The sequence below is a fragment of the Micropterus dolomieu genome, linkage group LG15 (genome assembly GCF_021292245.1).
Source record: "Micropterus dolomieu isolate WLL.071019.BEF.003 ecotype Adirondacks linkage group LG15, ASM2129224v1, whole genome shotgun sequence".
Classification (NCBI taxonomy): Eukaryota; Metazoa; Chordata; class Actinopteri; order Centrarchiformes; family Centrarchidae; genus Micropterus; species Micropterus dolomieu.
Window position 1 is genome coordinate 272,050 of NC_060164.1, and position 22,500 is coordinate 294,549.

Below are 22,500 nucleotides of genomic sequence, written 5' to 3' on the forward strand. Positions count from 1 at the left end.
TCACTCTTGTGATGGAGGACGGGAGCGACGGCATCAGGTCCTGGAGTTTTTTTAAAATGTCAGCTGTGGTGGCACCGGGGAAGCAGTGAGTGGTAGCGTTAAAGAAACGGAGGTTTCTGGTTATGGAGTCACCAATTATTAGTGTGGTTGGGGAGAAAAGAGGACGAGGAGATGCCGGTTGTGTGGTTCCAGAGCAGGACTGAGCAGAATCTGCTTCAACACTGCGTGCGGACTGAGGATGGAGTGTGTGAGCTGCGGAGTGTTGTGTTAGAGTAGCAGTAACATACCTGAGAGAAGGGCTACCCGACGGTGCAGGGTAGAGACGGCCTCCGGAGCGTCTGAGCACAGCCTCCTTCAGGATCCTACGTCAGGAAGCAGAGGTTTTTGACCGGGATGACGGCCGCCGATCAGGCCCAGCGGCAGACCGGCAGCCCAGTGCAGGAGATGTAGCCGGTGGAGGAGATGCAACAGTGTCGGCAGGCACTGTGCGCCGAAAGAGATCCGTATCAGGGAGAAGCTGCAGGTGCATCAGCTGGTTGGACCGCAGTGTCGTCAGACAGGGCTGCATAGCAGTTGGAGAGGCCGATGTGCGGAGGAGAGGCAGCCCCATCCGAGCCTCTCTTGCATCCACGGACCACCACTTCAGCCCAGGTTGACTGATGCTTCGGAGTCGAGCAGGATGAAAGCCTGGGAAGGCTAGAGGGGTCCCAAAACACGGTGTCCTGGATGTTAGCGGTTGCGATCTGTTTGGCTTGTACTGAAGCAACATCCATAAAGCCAGTCAGCAGGGAATCTTTCTCTTTGAGTTCTTCTGAAAGTCGTCGGATGTCTTACATAAGGTCAGCAATATTCTTGTTCGCTTTCTTAAGGAGTGTGCAGTCCTCAACACATTAATGTGTTCTCATTTAGGTTTTGTCTGTTAGTTATGCATTAGAAACCTGGGCGGGACGGTTTTCTTGATCAATCGATTGATTTTGTGACCGCTCCCGCAACATGTGTATCCACTCCCACCTGCACCTGCAAACATTGTGACATGCAGAGTAAAAAAAGGACACAAATGTTTGGGCTATGCTAAACGCCATTGTGACAGAAACCAGCGAGGCTGTGCAGTGAGTAAACCTCACTCCCGACGCCTTAGGAGACGTACTGGCGACTAACATCAGTGGCCACGGGGTTTAGCTCCCTTGTCTGCGTGTCTGCCTCCCATACTCGAGGTCACCTGTTCAGGTCAAGCCTGTAAAGTATGTTCTAGTGAGCAGTCACATATGCTTTTTTTAATCTTCTTTTTAACTTTCTTTGTTGACTCCATCTTATCAGCACTACTGCAGGACCTGCAGTATTTTTTTTATTAAAACCGCCTGCTCCTGCAGGATTTGTGTTGGGTCCCGCGGGATCCCTCTGCAGCTGTCTATTATGCATGCCCTGCATTGTATTCTGTTCATCCGCATCTTTTTAACTTAATAATAGAAGGGAACCTGCTTTGGTCAGGTGTCCTGCGTTCAGGTCCTCAACCTGTTCAAACACAAGACAAACCGTAACATTTTTGCTGTTGATTGAAAAAAGTTGCTTGGAATTTACTGACGAATTCAGCGCAATGCACATTCAGTTAACTGGCGACTTTTCATCTGCAATCCCTGGTCAGTAGTTTAAATTAGCACGTGTATTATCTTCATGCTATCAGTCATAATGGTGATGCCCATGGAAGAGTGATAGTCCATCTAGAAACATTCAGACTTAGTGACATAGCAGTTTGCAGCTGTTCAGTTTCACCTTTCTAATATCTGAAGATGATTGTTGTAGTTTCACAAGCTGGACCCTTCTGAACATACTGTCTTTTATGCTTCTTTATAGGTGAAGCTAGTTTTAGGAACACACAAGCACACATTAGCACTGATCACACCAATTGACTGAAAGAGAGACTTAACTTAAATACAACACATGCCCAAACATACAGAGATCAGTGACGGTTGTTTTCTGCGCTCTCATGCTTTCAGACAACACACCAACCTACTGGAGTCCGGATTTATCAAAATAAAACAGGAAATGACCACACTCCAAAAAAAACCATGACGGTGACATTCTAAAGTTAAAGTTTGAGGAGCCCTCTTAAGGTCAGTAGAGACAGAATATGAAGCAAATTTTATTAATCCAGCTTAATGCATATGTTGGTAGCTAGCTGCAGTTAACATCTGTAGTAGAAACTCCTCTCATGACCCTCAGTGAGAAACCTTGCTGATGGAAAATGACTTTTCAGTCACATTTTCATGCATTCTGTGGATGATTGCACCACAGCTGCTGTGTATAGGAGAATCAGGATTGAAGGCGAGTCTGCCTGAGCCTACTGTTGTACTGTTGAAACAGTGGTGGCTTTTCCAGGCTTCATGTTTTGAAGTAATTCACTGTTCAGCTTCTAATCACCAACACTGTATTGTATATATATGTATATATACTATAAAAAACCTTCAGCTCCTCGGGATGTGTTTCTACTCAGCTCCTCATACACCTCTCTGAAGCTTGTTTCCTTCTTTTTCAACTTTTCACTCTGTGTTTCAGTCCTCTTCTTCCAATTCTCTTCATTATGTTACCTTTTTTTGAGGGTCAGTGACAAATTACAGGCACATTTCTGTTTGGTGAAGTCAACACACACACACACACAGCATACAGTTTGGGACAGGTTTCAGTAAATACTGCCCTTACTCTTGTTTTTACACCATCAGCAAAGTCTAAACAGTTTCAGTCTTTGGACAACTGGTTTATATCCTCCTCCTTTTCTCATATTTGTCTCACAATGATCTCAGTATAAGTTTGATTAGATTTCTTCAGAAGCAATTGAGTGTTTCAGGAGTTGACATTTGGACATAATCTGACACCTGGTCTGCTGTTAACCCTTTGTGCATACCAGTCAGATACTGTCACGTTTCAATAACTACAGTGATCCGTGCCTCCAGCGAGCTCGAGCCGCTGCAGGCAGGGAAAGTTTATCCCATCCTGTGTCCCTACAACAGGTGCAGGATTTTGGCATCGATAGTTCAGCTTAGCACTTAAGGGCCGACAGAGGTCGGAAAATAACATTTTTACTGCACACGCAAGGAAATGATCTGGATTCTGAGAAAGTCGAAGGACTGGGGGAGTGTTTACACGTAGGTGAGTGGTCAGTGGAACTGTAGGGGGTGAAACTATCTTAACTTGTAGGTTTTACATGAATAAATAAATAATAAATGATTGAATGCATTTTGAAAACTTTTTTTTAATGTTAATGGTGGTGTCATAATCACCTACTGTAGGTCATAGGTCACCCGCTGGCCTACTTACAACCACAACTCCTTCCACATGCCTAACAAGTTTACTACATTTACTACTGTGCAACTGCTGTCATCAAGAACACAACATCATTACAGTCAATGAAATCCAACAACATTTGACTCAAGCTTCTTTCAACACATAACACAAAGAATGCTTCTCTCATTTGCTCATGTCACAAAGGCTTGAAGTTTAAATGAGCCAACTGCTTTGTCAACACATTAACCTCAGGCCATTTGGTCCGGGAACATTTGTCTGGCCCCATTCATGTCCAAACATATCTCTGCTGTCACTCCGTTTTACGAGCAGGGATTAAACTTTGTTGGCTGGAGATTCCAGTGCCTTCCACAGTGACCATGTCCCTGCGGCTCGGCCTCTCAACAGCAACATGGGAACGTGAGGAGACTGTGAGAAGGCCACACACAGAGGGCATGCAAGTCTCACTGCCAAGATATGTAGTTGACACATCAGTAACACACATGGGAATCAAGTCAACCTGAGCCGATTCACGCCTGCAGTCCTGATCAGTGTTGGGTAACGTTACTTTTTAAACTTGCATTATAAGATTTTTGCCATTAAAAAGTAACTTGTTATGTTACAGTGTTACTTACTGAGAAGAACCGGTTCGAGTACTTTTATGTTACCAACAGTAGTTGTTTTAGGAATGATAACTTTTAAAGTTCCTTTTTAAAACTCTACTTTTACTCAAGTATTTGGGGAGAAGTAATTTTCTTTTGAATTCTCTACATTTGACATTTAACTAGTCTGTTCTCTACTATGCATTTTTCTACATTAACCGAAATGAGCTGTCATCAAAGCAATGTGCATAGTTACACAGAAGAGCTGTTCTGGGCAGAGGGGAATCTTTGAGAAGACAAGTCGAAGCCGGGATCTTGGCGAGACCGTGGAGAGTGAACTTCATGTGGGATAAGGTGCGGGGCAACCAGCTCTTTCTGCTGCCATACGAACTTGTGGGTTTGGTAGGAGGGGCTTAGCTGAATGATCCAAGCAGCAGAGAGAGAAGATTTTGCATTGCATGTACAGTTGTTACTGACTGCTGCTTTAACCAGTGTGCTTGTGCCAGATATTAAAGCAACATTATGTAGTAATTTTATCTTAAAATAACAGCTTCAAAATCATTTTGATGATACACTGACTTGTAACAGGGAGGATGGAGTCTCTGTCATTGCCACTCTAGGCCTAATGCCCGGTTCAAAGTAAAATTCAATAAGCAGATCCATACTGGTTGGTCGCGCTGGGAGCAGCTGAGCGGAGATAGGCACAGCTATGGCTCAAAAGGAACAAAGTAAGAAAAGTATTGCGAGGGAACGAAATAGTAGTCCTCAAAAATATTCTCGCCCTCACCTTTAGGGGGCTCTGTATTAATGACCTTGGCAAATGTAAACATTTAGAAAATCGGGCAAATACCATGTAAGGTTTGGTCGTTCTACTAATGTAACTCAAATACAGTAACTGCACACTATGCCTCTGGTGTCCGTGTTGGAAAGCATCCCGCAAATACGTTCACTTCCTATTAATTATGTATTTAAAGTGTATTTCTAGTATTGTGTTTGCAGAACAAATGTAGGCTGCTTTACCAAAGACTTGAAACTTGGCTTGGACTCTAACGTGGCTTGCACTGGCATTAAATGACTTGTGAAGATCTCTGGCCCGCACACACCAAAAAATATTAAAACACAAAGTAACTTGTACTTAGGTTTTGTAGTGGGTTTGTCAAATGGTATTTTCTTTTTTACTTTTAATTGATTTGAAGTACTCTACCAACCACTGGTTACCAAAAATAAAACATTCCTTGCACATATTGGTTATATTGTCCAGAGCGTACGTAGCCTACTGTACATGTACCTTTGAATGTCTTGAGCGTAAGTCAGTACTCCATCATAGCATTGTCTAGTCTATGGCCCATAATCTGCAACTCTGCAGGCCAATAACAGGAATGACGCAATATTCCGCCTGATTATGTTTGATTACAAGTAAATATATATTAAGAGGGTGCCGGAGTTTAATGCATATGCTTACATAAGCTAATTTAATGTTTGCAATTCAACTGCTATGAAAAAAAGTTGAATTATTTGCAGTACATGGAGGAGGTGAGAGCAGTGGTCGAGGAGGAGAGAACCTGCAGGAGAACGCAATCAAGAGGAAGTTCCCCAACCACATTGTGACTACAACCTTAAACCAGATGTTGTTCTCTTGTCTGAGACTACCAAACAAGTGGTCCTGTTGGAGCTAACAGTCCCTTGGGAAGACCGCCTGGAAGAGGCCTTTGAAAGGAAGCTCGCCAAGTACGAAGGACTGGTCAGCGAGTGTGGACAAGCCGGATGTAGAGCAAGGTCTCTCCCAATAGAGGTCGGATGCCAGGGCTTTGCATCCCGATCCCTGCTCAGAGCCTTCAGTCTGTTACATGGTTGATGGAGTGAGGAGGAGAAGAGCCATCCACAATACCATCAAAGCGGCAGAGAAAGCCTCAAGATGGCTATGCCTCAAGAGAGGAGATCTATGGGGGCAAAGTAGCTAGATTCGCCAACTGGACACAAGTGAAGGGTGTCTCATCAGCCTCAGCTGGGTCACCTGGAAGAGGGTGTATGATGTTTAAAGACCCGAAACACCCAATGATTCCAGGAACATCACTGAAGATGTGTTGAGCAGCATCAGTAGATGTATTTGCACAGACAATAAGAAACAGAGGGCACCTTTGCAGCCTTTTGGCTGCTAACAATCTGACAGCGAAATGGGCATGGTCATATTAGGCACAGCTGCCTCTATAAAAACAATCAACACAGGCTCATTTAGCTTACAGTACGTCATGTTTCAACATGCAAAGAGTTTGCTAGGTCAATGCTTAGTTACTTTCTTCCACTATATAAAAGCTCTCCTCTGCCATCTCTGCACTGACCAAGCGGGCACCTCCGGGTCTGAAAAGTGAAGCCAATGCGGAAGTACCTTAAACCTGCATTATTTCTAATGGCCATAAGGGACGAATCCTCTGGATGTAAAAAGTCTGATTGTATGTAAGTTTATGAGGAAATTACCCTACTTACTTCTCACTTGGTTTATTACCAAATATAGTCATTTCTGGTTTCAAAGAACCAAGATATGCCAATATGCAAAACTCAAGGCTTCAAAACAGTATTCCACAAACCAATGGGTGGCATCATAGTTTTTCCTCTTTTTATTTTTGTGGCAACAAAAGCTAAAGGGAAATATGGTAAAGTAAAACAGATTTTCTAAAGACTTTCTCTAAAGAAAAATAGACTTTTTCTAAAAAACAACTAAACAACTGAGGACTTAATGCAAAACTAATGCATTGTTTTACTTGTTGCAACAAAAAAGTCATCTGAATACTACTGGTCCTAATGCACAAAGTACACAAATGTAAGCACATTTAAACACATCTAATAATCCATTTACACTTGTCTTTGTGATCCTGAAGATAAAATATTGATCCAGAGTCTGATGTCACATTTAAGCAGGTGCAAATGATGACAAATAAAACTGCAATTGGAATCTTTTATAGGTAGGCTTAGATGGGATGAGGGTAACTGGAATTACATTTTGGGGAAGAAATCAAGAATCTATAAGGAGTTCATGTAGATCCTGGATTTCTACGCAATGATAGAAGGATTAGTTCAAAGAGTTCCCACAGATTCCCACGCAGGTGCCCAGCATTGCTGAATAAGCACAACCAATACACTACAGTGCCAAATACACATCAGACCTAATTAATGGTCTGTATGTGAGTGTGTGTGTGTGTGTGTGGGAGAGGGTTAATGGTTAGTGTGGATGAAAATATATTCATCTTAATTCAGGTTATTACTATTTGCAGGGGCGCAGTAAACACTGCACTGGATATATGCTCCATTTTGTGTATTCAGTAGGGTTAATAATCTTCATTTATAGAACACTTTTCAAAATCCACATTTTGAAATAATAAAATAATTATTTTTCATTTCTACCATATAATACCTCAAAGTGCCATAATAATAACAATAATAATAATAATAATAATAATACATTCTATTTGTAATGCACTTTACATTTGAGTTGGTTGGTTACTCCACTACCTTGGTCCTGCAAGCACTCTTTCTTCTTCAGATTCTTTTTTCCATCAGCAGGTCATTTTTCTTTGTTGTTTTGACTGTAGACCCGAACAGCAACAAAAATATTTTCCATGTTAATATGCAATAATTTTCATGATGCAGCCTGTCTCGCAGGCCTTCAAAGAGCGGAGGCTACTCGCAATAATATTGCTACATTTTGTTTAAAGTTCAGGTAACGTGACCACCGTTACTCAGCCTGCCTGCGTTTAGAGGGAGCAAGAGAGGAGAGAGAGAGCGAGCATTGCTCACAGCTTCAGGGCTTATCTGCGACATCTGAATTGTATAGCAAACGTCTCTCAATACATTTAAATATAAATGTTGTCGGTCAGTGTCTAGTCAATGTATTAACACAAAGGGTTAACAGTCGCCGCACAGTAGTGAGAGAATACCATGCAACACTGACGCTCTGTGTCCTGCTGTCTCTGTCTCCCTCGCTCTGAGACACAGTTTTCTCCAGGATGGTTCATTCCCTCTAAAGCAGCTGTGAGCTGATGTGAACATCTGTGTGGAATTGTTGTGATATTTCTGTCTGATCACAAGTGTTTTCAGTTTCGGTTTTCTTCCTCTGATGAAGAGCAGTGCGCTCGTCTCATCGAGTAGGCTACAAGTCAAATTATTTATTTATATAGGCCCATAAAGCATCGGCCTATACTGACATTTGGCTGGCCCAATCACATCTCTTACAGCACCCATTCCCTCCCCTTCTGCTGGAGCTGTTTCTTGTGTTGTGGGCCAAAAAAATAATAATTCGCCAAATGCGTGAAAATAACGGATATATAGATATAAGCTAAAAATAATAATAAGCTACTGATTACTGCATAACTTTCTATTATATTTTTATATTCTGAATTGTCACCTGCCACCTAAATTTTGTCCATCCCTTTATAAAAATAAAGACAATCCACCATAAATTGAAAATGTCTCCAGAATGCAGGAAATTCAGTGTTTAATGAAAATCTTCGAATATTTCATCAATAAATAACTCTTAACTGAATTCAGATTAATTAAGCTAATTTATCATTGAGGTGAAAAGGTTAAAATGACTTTAGGTTTATCTACAGGAGAAATATACCTGACAGCCTTCCTGCATTATATTACACCATGAAAGATTTCTGTGCTGGGCTAAGCCCCCAATGTTTTAAGAGCCTGGAAACGCCCCTGGATGTGACCAGAGTGACCTGAGATTTATGTGGCTTATCATGGATAGAGAGGATAACAAAGATACCTGAATAGTCTATAAAGCTACACAACTCTGTAGTCTGAACTCTGTCTGCTGAACAAACTGGTCATCAACAATAAGTTTGGGGTTACATATTGAAAGTTACCCCACAGACTAACTCAGCAGTCAGGTCTTTTATAGATACAGGCTGGGGCTATAATGTTCCAGCAGGACAGAGGACCAGAACCACATTAACCATGTTCTCATGACTCTCTACAAGTCGTTAGATGAAAGCAACCACTGTGGGATACCTAACATGAGCCCATGTATGGATTGTAAAGTGACTGAGCATTTTATCCCTCGGCAGACCAAATGTTCAGCCTTAAATCACGAGCTGAGCTCCACAGTTGACATTTGGCTTTTTCCACAGCACAGCTAGTCAGCACTTTTCACTGGAAATCTTTGAATTTAAAGCACCTTAAACAGAAAACACGACCAAGTGCCAGTGTGCTACTAGAGGTTTATGTGGGCTCTATGTGTGTGTGCCCGCATGGCACTTTTTTCTCTCTCAGAACAGGAATCCCTCTCAGTCTCATCATCTGCTCACAAAATCCATTCTGACTTAGTGTGAGTGAGTGAAAAACAAAGAGATAGTGGTTGACTTAATGAGAGAATGATGATACAGTGAGTTACTAGCCGCTTTCACACAGAGATTCCGCAATAAATGCAGAAAGAATGTCCGCCAATATGCAAAACAGACAAAAAACAAACCATTTAACTATGTAGCCTATACTTAATAACAGTAGATGCTCCGTACGTGTATAGCACCTTTCTAACCACTCAAAGCGCTTTTACACTACATCCACCAGTCACACACATTCATCAGGGTTCAGTATCTTGCCCAAGGACACTTCGACACGCAACCAGGGGGGGCCAGGGATTGAACCTCCGACCTTCCGATTAACAGCCAACCCGCTCTACAGCACAAAAGCATGCACTGATTACCAAATCACTAAAATCTAAACATGTCAGCAAAATCGGGCAGGCAAAATGCTCTTGCAGAGCTGTGGAGAAGGTAGTAAAAGCACAAAAATGACAAATAAACAAGTTAATGCAGAGACACTTCAGAGGACACTGACACCGGGCTGGGGACCTAACAAAACGGTGGCGCAGCTGTAGTCGGTAGATTTAGACCAATAGAAAAAGACCGAAACAGGTAATACAACAGCTTGAAACGTCACTCCTGTTCCGGCATGTCGGCTGTGGCTTTTCACACAGACATCGTTCCGCCTCTGTTACTACCAACATTCCCGGCAAATGACAGTTAACGTGAATTACAGATGCATCTAGCTAAGCAAGCTGGCCAGCTCCACACACGGCCGTTAGCTCCACGGTCTCATCCAAATATGGTCACGTCCGGTGCCACTGGTTGCAAAAAGTCAACAAGGCGGAAGTTATGGCGTTTATTCATTTTACAATTGCTTAATTTCATTACAGATCAAAACAGTCAAATAGCCTATATTTTAAATTTAATCAGTAGCCTAAACTGTAGGTTACAACAAACAAACAACAACATAACAACACATTTAAATGATTATATTAGGCAGATTGTAGAAGAAGAACAGGTAGTAGGCTATAATAACAGTTAAAAGTGAATTTCGCATAATAACGTTGTTTTAGTCCAGCTACCGGAAATAGCGCTAATCCCTTCTGCTCTCCCTGGACCCCTGACTGTCTAAAATATTTCCGTATTCTGCCCTGGACCTGCTCAGCTCAGCCTTTCAGTCTGGACTCTCAGGTACGGTTTGCACCTGCTCTGCACAGCAGCCACCAGCCCGGTTCTGCAGGCACCTAATCTTCCAGTCTTTATCGCTCTTCCCCTATACCTTCCCCAATATCCCTTCAACTCTGCAGTAAATATTCCTTTTATCTCACTCCTCCCTCTCTCAGTCCTGCACTTGGATCAGTTTAGCTGTAACAAAGTTAAAAACAAAGTTATGGTAATAGCTTGCTGTTTTAGTTAGCCTACGCTGAGAATGAAAATAACGGAGCGCCCTCTTTTTTTGTCTCTCACACATGCAAATGATGATTACTCATGATCGCTGTTATCTCTCCCCCAGCAGATTCTCCCTCACCTATTTTCATTTCCAAAACTTCTTGGGTATTTATCCATCTTTTGCTGTCTTGCAACTATCTATCAAATACAGAGCTGAAGCTCACGACAACCTGCTTATCAACAGACATTTAAACAATCGGCAGGAGCAACCTGCGCCCCACCCCCACCCCTGGTGGCACCAGCGAAGCTTTGATTATTCGCTGTTAATTACTATCGAAGCTTCGAAGCACATTCGGGCCAACCCTAATGTTCAGAGTACAATCCTCTCCTCTCAGTGGCTGCTAAAACTGTCAGTCACAAGCACACATCTCCACAGGTGCAGTCACTAAAATCAAGTCAGTCTGGGAAAGATTATCTACTACATATGATATACAAATATATATGTCTCCTAGAAATTACATTTATTTTTCTAAAGTGTTTTCTCAATTACGTTGATCTGCGATGGACTGGCGACCTGTCCAGGGTGTACCCCGCCTTTCTCCCGATGTCAGCTGGGATTGGCTCCAGCCCCCCCGCGACCCTGTACGCAGGATAAGCGGTTGACGATGGATGCATGGATGGAATTACGTTGATGTGACAAACATAATCACTGCCTGGCTCATGTTCAAAGGCAACAGTTGAAGCGTTACATTTATGTACCTCACAGCAGTCACAGGGAGGTGGATGACAGAGCACAGGACTGTAAAAGTTATGTTACTTTGGCGTGTGGGTATAATGTGTTCAAGTGATAAGGTATGATACCTGAGACGAAGATGGTTTTTGAAAAGCATATTTTGTTTTAGAAACTACCAAATTATAACGTTTTCTGATTATGTTCAAGTTTACAAAAATGATTAAACTCACATTCAGCCACCTTCACATGTGGCGGCAGACATTCTGGGAGTTCTTGGAGTAGAGTTATTGAGAGCTTTATTAAAAACAAGTAGTACTACTACTACTACCTTTCAGAGTAGCTTCTCTACTTACTGCTGACTGAATGGATGAGTTAAAGAATACTCTCAGTGAGTCAGTAGGTGATTAAAATAGGGAGAGTGAGATGAGAGAACAAGAACTGGCTTGTGGGATGAAAAAGAGAGGGAACTAAAATGAAGGAACAAAAGGTTAATAATGCTGATGAGGAGGAATTGGCAGGGAGGCAATTAAAAACAAAAGAGCAGGAGGGTGAAGCCAGAGGCTAGAGCTGTGCAGTGTGCAAGGCTGACAGCCTTAAATGGAAAGGCCTGACTATACTGTACACTACACCACAAGTGTCATAGGCTGCACCACATGATGCTTGTCTAGTTGCAGGGAAAACAATCACAGTACTCAGTCAAGCCATTAATAACTGTTTGGAGTCAGTACACGTGTGTGTATGTGCATCACATGTGCCCATTTGTAAGTGTGTGTGTGTGCTCCAGGGTGTTAATTTCCAGCGATGGGATGAGTCCTTGGCATCCCGGCGTGATTCATATTAAAAGTCAATTGGCCTTAAAATTTGGCCAGACCCCCAAAGTCTGCAGCGGCGAGACGTAGCTGTCAGCTAATAGCAGAGCAGCTCATAGTCATACTGGCTGAAATTGAATCTGACCACAGAACCCAATGGGCCAGAGACAGAGTGTCAACATCACTGACCATATACACTGATGACATCCACTCTGCTAACTGGCCCACACTTGCCCTCCACTTCTCCCTGTAAAGGCTGTGCTGCTTCTGGTGGCCAATTGGTAGTGTGTATCTGCACGCTGTCATTTGTGACACATTGAGATTTATGAAAAACAAAGCTCCCAAAAGGGCTCTTAAACTCATAAGTCCTGCATTGTTGGAGGAAGTACTACTAGTAGAAAATGGCATGTGTGTGTGTTGGAAGTAACCTCTTGGCCTGTAACACTAGCGAGAGCTATCAGTGTCTCTTTGCTCTTAATTTCTCGCCTGTGTGCCTGTGTGTTGAGGTATGTCAGCACTGGCTGGGAAATAGAAAGAGATGAAGGCAGAGAGGCTATCACCCTCCTGCTGCTCCTGTGATTTCACTGCAACCTCAACTATAATTACTGTGCACACTATTTGCAGCAACACCAAACTTTACCACTTAGGACCAAAGCATCTGTTACCGGCTTCAGAACTTCTCTTAAACTCCTCCTCAGACATGACACACTTTTGCTCTAATAAAGTTAAAAACTGAATTTATAAAGCCTCAGAATCTTTCTTTCAAGGTATTCAGTATTTTTATCCGCTAAAGAGCTTGTTTTGGCCACTGACAGGCTCAGATTGTTATCAGATTGTTATGTGTCTGACAACATTATGGAAAGGATCCCTACAGAGATTGACCAGAGTACAATCCCTTTTCTTTAACCAGAAACAATCACTTTACTGTTCTCGCAAAGCCACCAGACTCCATTGACAAAAAATAGTTATGGCCTCATCCACAAGGCCTGGGACCCCCACTTATACCCCTCTCTATTTTGCAATAAAGCTGATTCTGATTCTGATTTTTTGGCCATAGAAATAAGAATCGGAACTACTTTTTTGATCTTGTGTTACAGTTGCTCACTTTTCACATCAAGGCAACAAAGCAAAAGAAACAATAATAGAAAGTTGGATAAATATTAAAATGTAAACATAAATTTAAATAGCAGTGTGGAAATGTGTACAGCATTCTACAGGGACAGAAGTGTAATGAATAAATAGTATTAATATTAATCAGTACTGATAGTGTTGAGGTGGAATAGATTTAAATTCCTCTAGAATTACAGTATTGGGACAAATAATTGTCAAAATTATGGAGTACAGATGGCTTTTAAAAATAATCTTTACATCTAGCAGAGAACAAGGAACAGGGTGGAGACCTGGCCACTATAAAGAAAAGTTGGCATAGTCTTCTGTACTTACTAACCCATGAAACATATACACAAATTAGATAGGGATACATCTAAATAGCCTGACCTCAGTATAATATTATAATTAGAGCCCGACCGATATATCGGCCGATATGAGCTAATTGCATTTAATCGGCATCGGCTGTTTATAACGGCAGATGTATGACAATTAAAAAAGAAACCTAGAGTCAGGTCCTTCACTCATGTCATGGGTGTTGCATAGTTTGCCCACCAGAGGGCGACCAGCTGCAGCTCCCCTGTTAACTACACTGCCTCACCACAAAAACCACAGAAGAAAACAATCAGCTGACCGGAGTTTACATGTAGAAACACACAGAGGGCTGTGTGAGGTGAGTTGGTCAAGTTAATTACATGACTTTAATAATTATAATAAAAACAGACCCAGTCACTTCTCCTCTCCTGAAAACATTCATGACTTGCTAACCCTCCCGTTTTTCTCTGCCATCTCCCGTCTTCCTACCAGCTCACAGCAGTTTAATGTTACGGTAGCTGGGTGTTGGAAGCTGCTGACAGACGTAACTGTAGATTTATTCTGAAACAGTGTGGCAGTTCTAGCGAACGGTCCACATTTGTCCATAGTTCATCACGTAACGTTACAGCAGCTAAAGCTGGAGCGCTAACATCGTAATGAGCCGTTAAACTATAGTTTCTGACGTATTCTAAATATATCTGCGAGCCGCCTCTGAAATTATTAAATCAGAGCGGACATGTAAATAAACGTGAGCTGAACAAGAAAATAACACGGCTTCCTGTAGCTCCTCTTTGTGTGACGTTATAGATGCGAAACGCTGTAGTCAGAGCGGCGCTGGTTATAGTTATAACATTAGTTAAATGAAATCTCAAAGTTGCAGGTCCTCGTTGTAGAGAGTCACGTAGTATTAGATGCATTCAACAGCAGCTCACTGTATCCTAGACGGCATAATTTATACTGATGGTGGTTAAATGGTTTCTCGTAGCTTTGGTCAGAAGAGTGCTGGTAAAGGGATAAACTAGATGTGAATGTGCTACATTGAAATTATGGCAGATTATGTGTAAAGTGAAGTGCACTTGCTTATTCTCTCTCACTCTCTCTGTTTACAGACGGCTGAAAAAGTTGCACCTTCCAGTAGCAAATATTTATTGATGTGCAATTGTTTACATTTTCACTTTTTGAGACTGTAATCGATTTTATTAACATAAATCATTTAGGAAAAGCTTTTATAGCCCACATACATACCAGCTTTCAATATCGGCCTGTTCTACGTGTAGTTTATACAGTAAAGGGGTCTACCATCCAAATCAAAATATCGGCTCATAAATCGGCTCTTTTTATCTTTAATATCAGCATTTCCCCAAAAAACCCATATCAGTCGGGCTCTAATTATAATACAAAATAAATTGCCTTCCATCTGGTGAAAAGCTGTGTAAAACTTGCTGAGGCTTTAGGTATGATGATAAACTGCCATTTGTCTTGGGTCTTGAGCCTTTTGAGTCAACTTAGTTTATTCCATGTTATAACTCTTAACTCACGCACGTCTTTAATTCAGACCACACAACCATTGATTTCAAATATAAGTTTCTCATGAAATGTCATGTGAACATATGGTTTAATCATCAAAACACAACATAATGATATCTTTTTAGTTTAGTTATTTTAACGATCAGTGAATCTAATAACAAACAATGCAAGATACATGTTTCAAAACACCTTCGAAGTGCCGAAAGTAGTATGCTAGTATACTGTAAAAGACAGAGTTTTAAACCTATCCTATATGTAATGAAGACATCCTCTACAATCACTGATGCAAGAAACAAACTTTTTCTGTGTTTTACAGTTGTGCAACATATAGTTTTGCCTAATCAAATGTAACTCTGAGCCTGTCCTCTCTGACGGGGGCCTTGCCCACCTCTCTGAGCCTGTCCACAAGCTCTCTTATCCATTCCACTGCCTTGCTGTCTATTCTGCTTCATGTTGAAAGGAATTGCTAGAGTTTACACCCCCTTTTACAGTATGTGGTTACCAATTGAGTTTACCACCACGTGAAATTAGCAGTGTAATTATGGATGGTAATCATGTAGTGTATTTTACAGTATTGTATTGTACATACTGTAATCATTGTAGTGGTGATTTGTTGCTCTGTTTTTTATATAGAGCACTAAGCTAAACATGTCTTTTTACATGTGTTTGTTGTATAGTCAATGATCTGTTAAGTTTTTTGTACTAAGAGTGGTGAAATATTACCACATAGTTGTGTGACTAGTACCATAGCGACAACTTTTTCTTATAAGTCCTTTTTTTATACTGTGAGGTGGGAAATCAACATCAGAAACGCAATCTAATATTACTAAGAAAGATCTTTCCAATTGTAGTCAATAGAAAAACAGAGACTGCATAAAACATTGACGTAGTCTCCATGACATCACCCAAAGGTTTCTGAAGAGCCAAATTGAAACTTAGTGTGGGCTTTCGTATTGTAAAGAGAAGAAATGTAAGAAGGATTTGTGTTTTTTCAGTTTGGAAAACTCGATGAATGAGAAGATCAGTGACACAGTGACATCACCTGGTATGTGATTGAGACACACACAAATACTAAAATAGACTGTTGTTGGATCCATCCATCCAGTTTCTGACAGAAATTAAGAATTTCAATAAAAATGAACTCCAGAGACCATCTTGAAACGTAATTTATATGAAGAACATGGTATTTTGCAAACGCCCTCGTAAAGATTGTCAAACAGAGTAGTCTGTAGTCTTTTTTTGTGTTTCCCCATCCAAAGCTAACAATCCATTTCATCTCCATGTACATCTCTATGTACATCTGTGAATGCTCTCTCTGTTCTGTCACTGTTGGCGTTCCACCGCTCCGTCTCCTTGATTTCACTGGATCCATCTTGGTGGCAGATGTACGAGGCCGGGGGCAGCTCCTCTCACTACATGAGGCAGAAAACCTTTGTTAACATTTCATTCTTCTCTTCCCCCATGACAGCAATGAACTGCTATGTCAGTGAAACCCTCTGGATTGTGGAAAAACTTGCGTTGTCCCCACTTTTACCCTCCATTTTCTCCATACACAGCAGCACGGCTAAAGGTGGGGTTGGTTAAATGCTGCTTTACAGCTCTTATCATGCTGGGATGGATCCTTTTTGATCTGATGTGTTTCCAACTCGAATTTTAACAAACATTTCCAATTTAAAAGATAAACTGATTTTTGTTTCATTGAGGTACTGTAAAGCTCTATCTACCAACGAAATAAAAAGAAGTGTAATAACTTTATGAGGATCAACTTTTTTGCTAATGTTGCTAACGCAGCGTAGCTAAGGTTTCATCCATCTATCATGCTAGCATGTGGCTTATGCCAACTCCATCAATCACCCTGGCACTATGCTAGCACATGGGTAATGAATTTATCATTAATCTCCTCAGTGCTGCCTTTCCACATGATTTGAGGGCTTCACCATGATTTCTAGCACTAATTTGGTGGTAATGAACCCACTGACGCACAGTGCTTGATGAATACATTGATAAATCACCTTCTGATGGGTTTTGGACAGGCTACATCTGATCACATTAGATGATCTCCAGCCCTCATTATGTTAAACATGCGTGTAGAAGCTGTGTAAAGACTGGCTGATGATTTAGATATGGTGATTAAATACTTTGGACTGCCATTTGTCAGCACTTCTTGTGTCTTCAGCCTTTTTAATGCTATATTTAATTTTATTCATTTTGTTTATTCTTTATTTATTATAAGCTATAACTGTGTAAGTTGTTAAAGTGTATTCACTGCAACATATTCTGTAGGTAAATTTCTTTATTATAAAAGCCAGGTAAAACACAATCTACTGTTACTAAAAAAGATGTTTTGCATTACTATTTCTTTTTGCTCACTGTATGTGCTGCTCAGCAGTGTCAGCAGAGTTCTGCCACTGGTGGCTATTATAGCAAGCCTGAATGCCATTTTGTTTCACTTTCTCCATTCAACCAGAGAATGTGTTACTGTTGAGTGTGTATACTTTGTTTTTTCACAACTATCAAAATAAATTCAAAATAGATTCAAAAGTTGATATTTTCAGTGAGTAAACTTACAACAAACTTCAGCTGCATCAATCCATCGTGCATGTTGCCAGTTTCCAGAGACAGTGACGCAGGATCGTGATATGTGCTATGATTCATCTGGGCAAAGCGGGTTTAACCCTACATGCTTGGTTTTCGTGGAGTCAAAGAATGGGCACACTTAAAGGCATGTATGTTATGCGTGGAAAAATAATTAGAAGCACCTAAATTCCACCAGCTTCAAATGGATTAATGTGTAAACACCGAAGATGTTTGTTTCAACCATCACGCTGTTTTGACAGTTATTCCCATGTGACTGCAGCATTACTCCCACAAAGCCTGGCATATGAACGGTGATTATCATTTTATTCTGCCAGTCACAACAGGTGGTCAATATCTGAGGATGAGTGTTTGGGGATATTGTCCAAACCTTCATGTCGGTCAGTATTTCCTCTCATAAGTGCTGCTCCCTGCGATAATATGCAAAATGGGGCAGAAGAGGCTCCACACAGGGTCCACATTTTCCATCAGACTGTAGTTTAACATGCTTATCAGCTTGTTTTAGATAATAAAGCTGAACAGCATTTCCCTCAGCAGCACTTTGTCTTAAATGATGGAATTTTATAATGGCCTAAATATAGGCAAGTCATTTAACTTTTATGTGGCCTTGCATGTGGGATGCTTGTATTAAATCCATGCTAACAGATATAGCTACTACCCTGTGGTCGTGTAGAGATATTGCAGCACTTTCCATTCTGGACCATAAACTTGCAGGGACTACTTGTAGCTGTTCTCATGAGACAGTGCCACAGTGGACACCAAAATAAATATAGCATTTTAAGATATTTTCCTCTAGATTTGGTAACAACCGAGGTTACTGCTGTCATCAAGCAAATGTGGGTTACCACTACAGGAAATACTCCTTGAGTGGCTACTTTGTCAGAAGTCCAACAGCCCAGACAAAGTTGTTTTAATAATGATGGAGTTGGTCGATAATAATTACAAATTTACAAATGATGCGCTGATGACAATGATGAAAATGACCATTGTTTTGTAGGTGGATTGTGGTCAGTGTTAAGCGTAGAAAGTAAAATAATGGACATAGTCTCTGATGTTACCCATAGGTTTCTGAAGTGCTGTTGTGAAGCTGTCACTGGTCTTGCGTCACTCGGCCTAACTCCTAACCAAAAATCATTCAAGCACACAGAGGCATTTTTCAAAAGCGTTATCACCCTAAATTCTAATACTTTTGACTTTGGTGCAAGCTGGTTTAGTAACTGTGGCTAGCATACACTCCCATTAAGTTAGCATCGTTAGCACAGCTTGGCATTGCAATAGTCAGCTGAAGGTGGCAAGACTTCATCCATGCGGATATGTCTGTCAGTCCGTGATCTGTTACCGCTACAGGAAATACTCAAGGCTTGGTGCTAGGGCCCCTTCTCTTCTCAATAGAAGAGAAGGGGCCCGAGACTTGGGGCACCCCTGTGGAGAGGCAGTGGAAGCAAGATAATTGTTCTTGCCACAAAACATTGTAGGCATGCCCCGAGAGGTAGGATTCAAACCACAGGAGTGCCCGAGATGCCCATTGCATAGAGTACGATAGGATAATTATCTACATAATGAGCTATGCTAACAAGCCATATACACTGAGCACAGACAACAATACCTGCCAGATTTTGCTAACATATAAATAAAATACTAGAGCACAGACTTCTTGGACGGTGTTTAGTAAATGTAATCTTTAGAGCATAGATAAATATAGTAATAATAATAATAATAATAAGAATGAAAATCTTTATATTTTAGACACTGGTTAACATGCAATAGCTACTGCTGACTCTAGCTTGCTAATTCAGAGCATTCAACTACAGCAGCCGCTTGTGCATGACATATGTAACATTGCTAGTTGTCAGTGTCTATGTTGCAACCTGTGGTTCTGGATCAACCATCAGATCCATCCAACTCTTAACACACCCAATCTGAAGCTGTAGCAGACCTTTAACACTGGAGTATTTTAAGTCATCTCAGGACATAAAGTTGTGTGTGTAGAGACTGGTGGGTGTGTGTGTGTGTGTGCACCATCACACAACCTCCCACCAACCATCTCCTCATTAACCCCATTCTGCTCTCCTCCACCCTTGACCGCTGCTCCCATATGGACGACAGAACTCTCTCTATTGGTAGTGCTGGGAGCTGCTCTCTGTTCATTAGAACAGCCTCCAGCTCGAGGCAGCCCACTGGCCTTCTACAACAGACTAGACTACAGCTCAGCTCCTAGTGCTGCACTCAAGCCTTACATACATGGCTTCAAACTGACACAATGTTTTGCGACATTCAACAAAGATTACTGCACTAGCATGACATAACAGGGGCCTGTATCAATCTGGCTCTCTTTGGGTTAATTGGCTTCACTCAGACAGATATTGGTGATCTTGGCCCATCACATCCTTCATCAGCAGCTTTAGAGCAGAGATGTGTGAAGTCCTCAAGTGATCAGTCAGCGTTGGTTGGGGCTAAAAAAATCTAGGGGTTTGGAGTTAGAAAGAAGGGAGCCTACCAGACCTCTGTAGCCCGCTGCTCATCCCTGGTGCAGGCTGGAGGCTCCAGCCTACATTATAAGGTAGCCTGGAGCTGTAGCTTCTACAGCTGCCCTTTATGTCCCCCTCCTCCCTCACTCACTTCCTGGCGCGTATTTGCCTGCATGACATTTGTGGTAGCCTCCGTTGCTTTACCATCACACTTCAGGACTGCAGCTGCAAGACTTAAACAAGAACAAAAAACATAATACTGTAAAATATTTATTGCAAAATCAACAGTAACTTCCTGACAACAATTATCCTCTAGTTACTGTGTTTCATTTGAAGGTGGAAATATTACTGTAATTTATTCTGCAGTGCTATTGTATAGAATAATAAATAGTACAGTATGGCTCAATCCTATTTCACCCCTACCACTTGGCCCTACCCCTCCGTTTTGCGCGTTCACGGCTGGATAGGTTGTCCGAATTGTGGTTGCGATAGAGGGGTAGGGCTACATAGCTCTCGAAAGGGAGATTTTTCAGAGGCCAAAGCGAGGGCTATGAGAAAGTTCCCAGAATGTAAGTTTTTTCTTCGTAAAATTTACGATAGCCCTGGTTATTCTTTGTTTTATGTAATTTCAACGTAATGTGTTGATTTTCACATCATAAAACAATCGCTAGTTCAGCTGCTAGCATGTTGTCTCGGTACCTAGCTTTGCTAATAATGTTAGTTACCTTGAAATGAAGCTGTGTTTTTAATTTTTAATTGGTGACTTGTTAGATTGCTTGATGTGTGATATAATGTTACCATACAAGAGAGATTACAACAGCGGAGGACACCATATTGGAATTGTTGTCAGTCATTGTCATCCTGTAAAAATTTGTCGCTTTTGTTAACGCTGTTCCATTTCGTAGGGGAATATTTCAATCCCTTGGCCTTTTAACTCCATTTTTAGGGCCAAAGGGTACACTGTAAAAACAAGTGGTAGGGGAAAAGGGTGAAATGAGATTGAGCCTATATACTGCTGAATTTATAACAATATAATATTGTTATAGAAAAGATAAATAAGAAAAGGGACAACCTAAAATATAAGTGTGCAAAAAGCATTTATTGTGCTATTTGAACAATACAGTAACAATAATACAGTACAATTATAAACACTACAACAATATAAACAGATCTGCTTAAAAACTAAACTGATAGTCCAATCAATGTAGGTTCCTCTGAAAATGAATAAATCACTAACTTAATGTCAATAAAGGCAGTAAATTTAGTGGGCCATACTACAATAATAATGGAATCCTGAAGTCAGTTAAAATCGTAAAATCGCACGTTTTGATCTGATCCTGCTTAGGAGCAGATTTGCTGTGTAGCATCTGTTACCATAGTCATGTACTCTGGATAAAAGTGAGTACACTTTTATTACCAGAAAGCCTGAGTTGAGCCTCAACATAACTGGATAACACTTATCGCTTTGTGAGACAGGACCCTGGTGAAGACATACTATATGATTTTCTAATATTAGTCAGTATCACGCATACACCTTGAAAATGTAATGAAATTTAAAGGGGTGTTATGAAGTTTTCAACTGCCACTAGCGGTATGATTTTCAGATTGCAACCAGGTATTTTCACATACACGTGCTCGAACTCATTAGCAAACAAAATCCGTTCATGAGCTTCACACTAAGTGCTGGAAACTCATTTAACCTCCCACTGCGATGGGACACAGGATAGTAATATGGTAGTATATCGCCATACAACTAATATTAATAAAACATTTTATTTATAGGCACCTTTCAGAACACTCAAGGTCACCTCACAAAACATTATAAAACAAAAGTACAGCAATTAATCGATTACAGTGCATAAAATTAGACAATTGAAAATAAAAGATTGCTGTGACCAAATAAACAGTGATCGCGTTTGATATGCCAGTTTAAAAAGATGTGCTTGTAAGGATTTAAAAATGAAAAACGAATCAATGTTACAGATATCTGGTGGAAGAGAGTTCCAGTGACAAGGGGCAGAGTGGCTGAAGGCTCTAAACCCCATGGCGGCAGACGAGCAGGAGGTACAGTGGGGGCAATAGAAGAAGAAGATCGAAGAGTACGGGTGGGTGTGTTAATATGAAGGTGGTCAGTGAGGTACAGAGGAGCGAGGCTGTGAATGGCCTTGAAGGTCAGGAGCAGAGTCCTGAAATCAATGTGGTATTTAACTGGGAGCCAATGAAGCTGCTGGAGGACAGAAGTAATATAATTAATAGAACAATGATACGGGAAGCAGAGTTCTGAACCAATTGAAGTTTATGTATGAATTTGAGAAGAGAATTACAATAATTTAATTGTTAATGTTACGTAAATGGAGGTATGCAGACCGA

The 22,500-nt window shown here is 41.1% G+C and overlaps 1 long non-coding RNA gene across 1 annotated transcript; it reads left to right on the forward strand.

The window, feature by feature from the left end:
- Positions 1–13,858: 13,858 nt before the first annotated feature.
- On the forward strand, positions 13,859–17,277 carry LOC123984404. The gene is made up of 3 exons (XR_006828439.1): positions 13,859–13,898; positions 16,063–16,112; positions 16,451–17,277. It is a non-coding gene; the product is annotated as an uncharacterized LOC123984404 (long non-coding RNA).
- Positions 17,278–22,500: the final 5,223 nt, after the last annotated feature.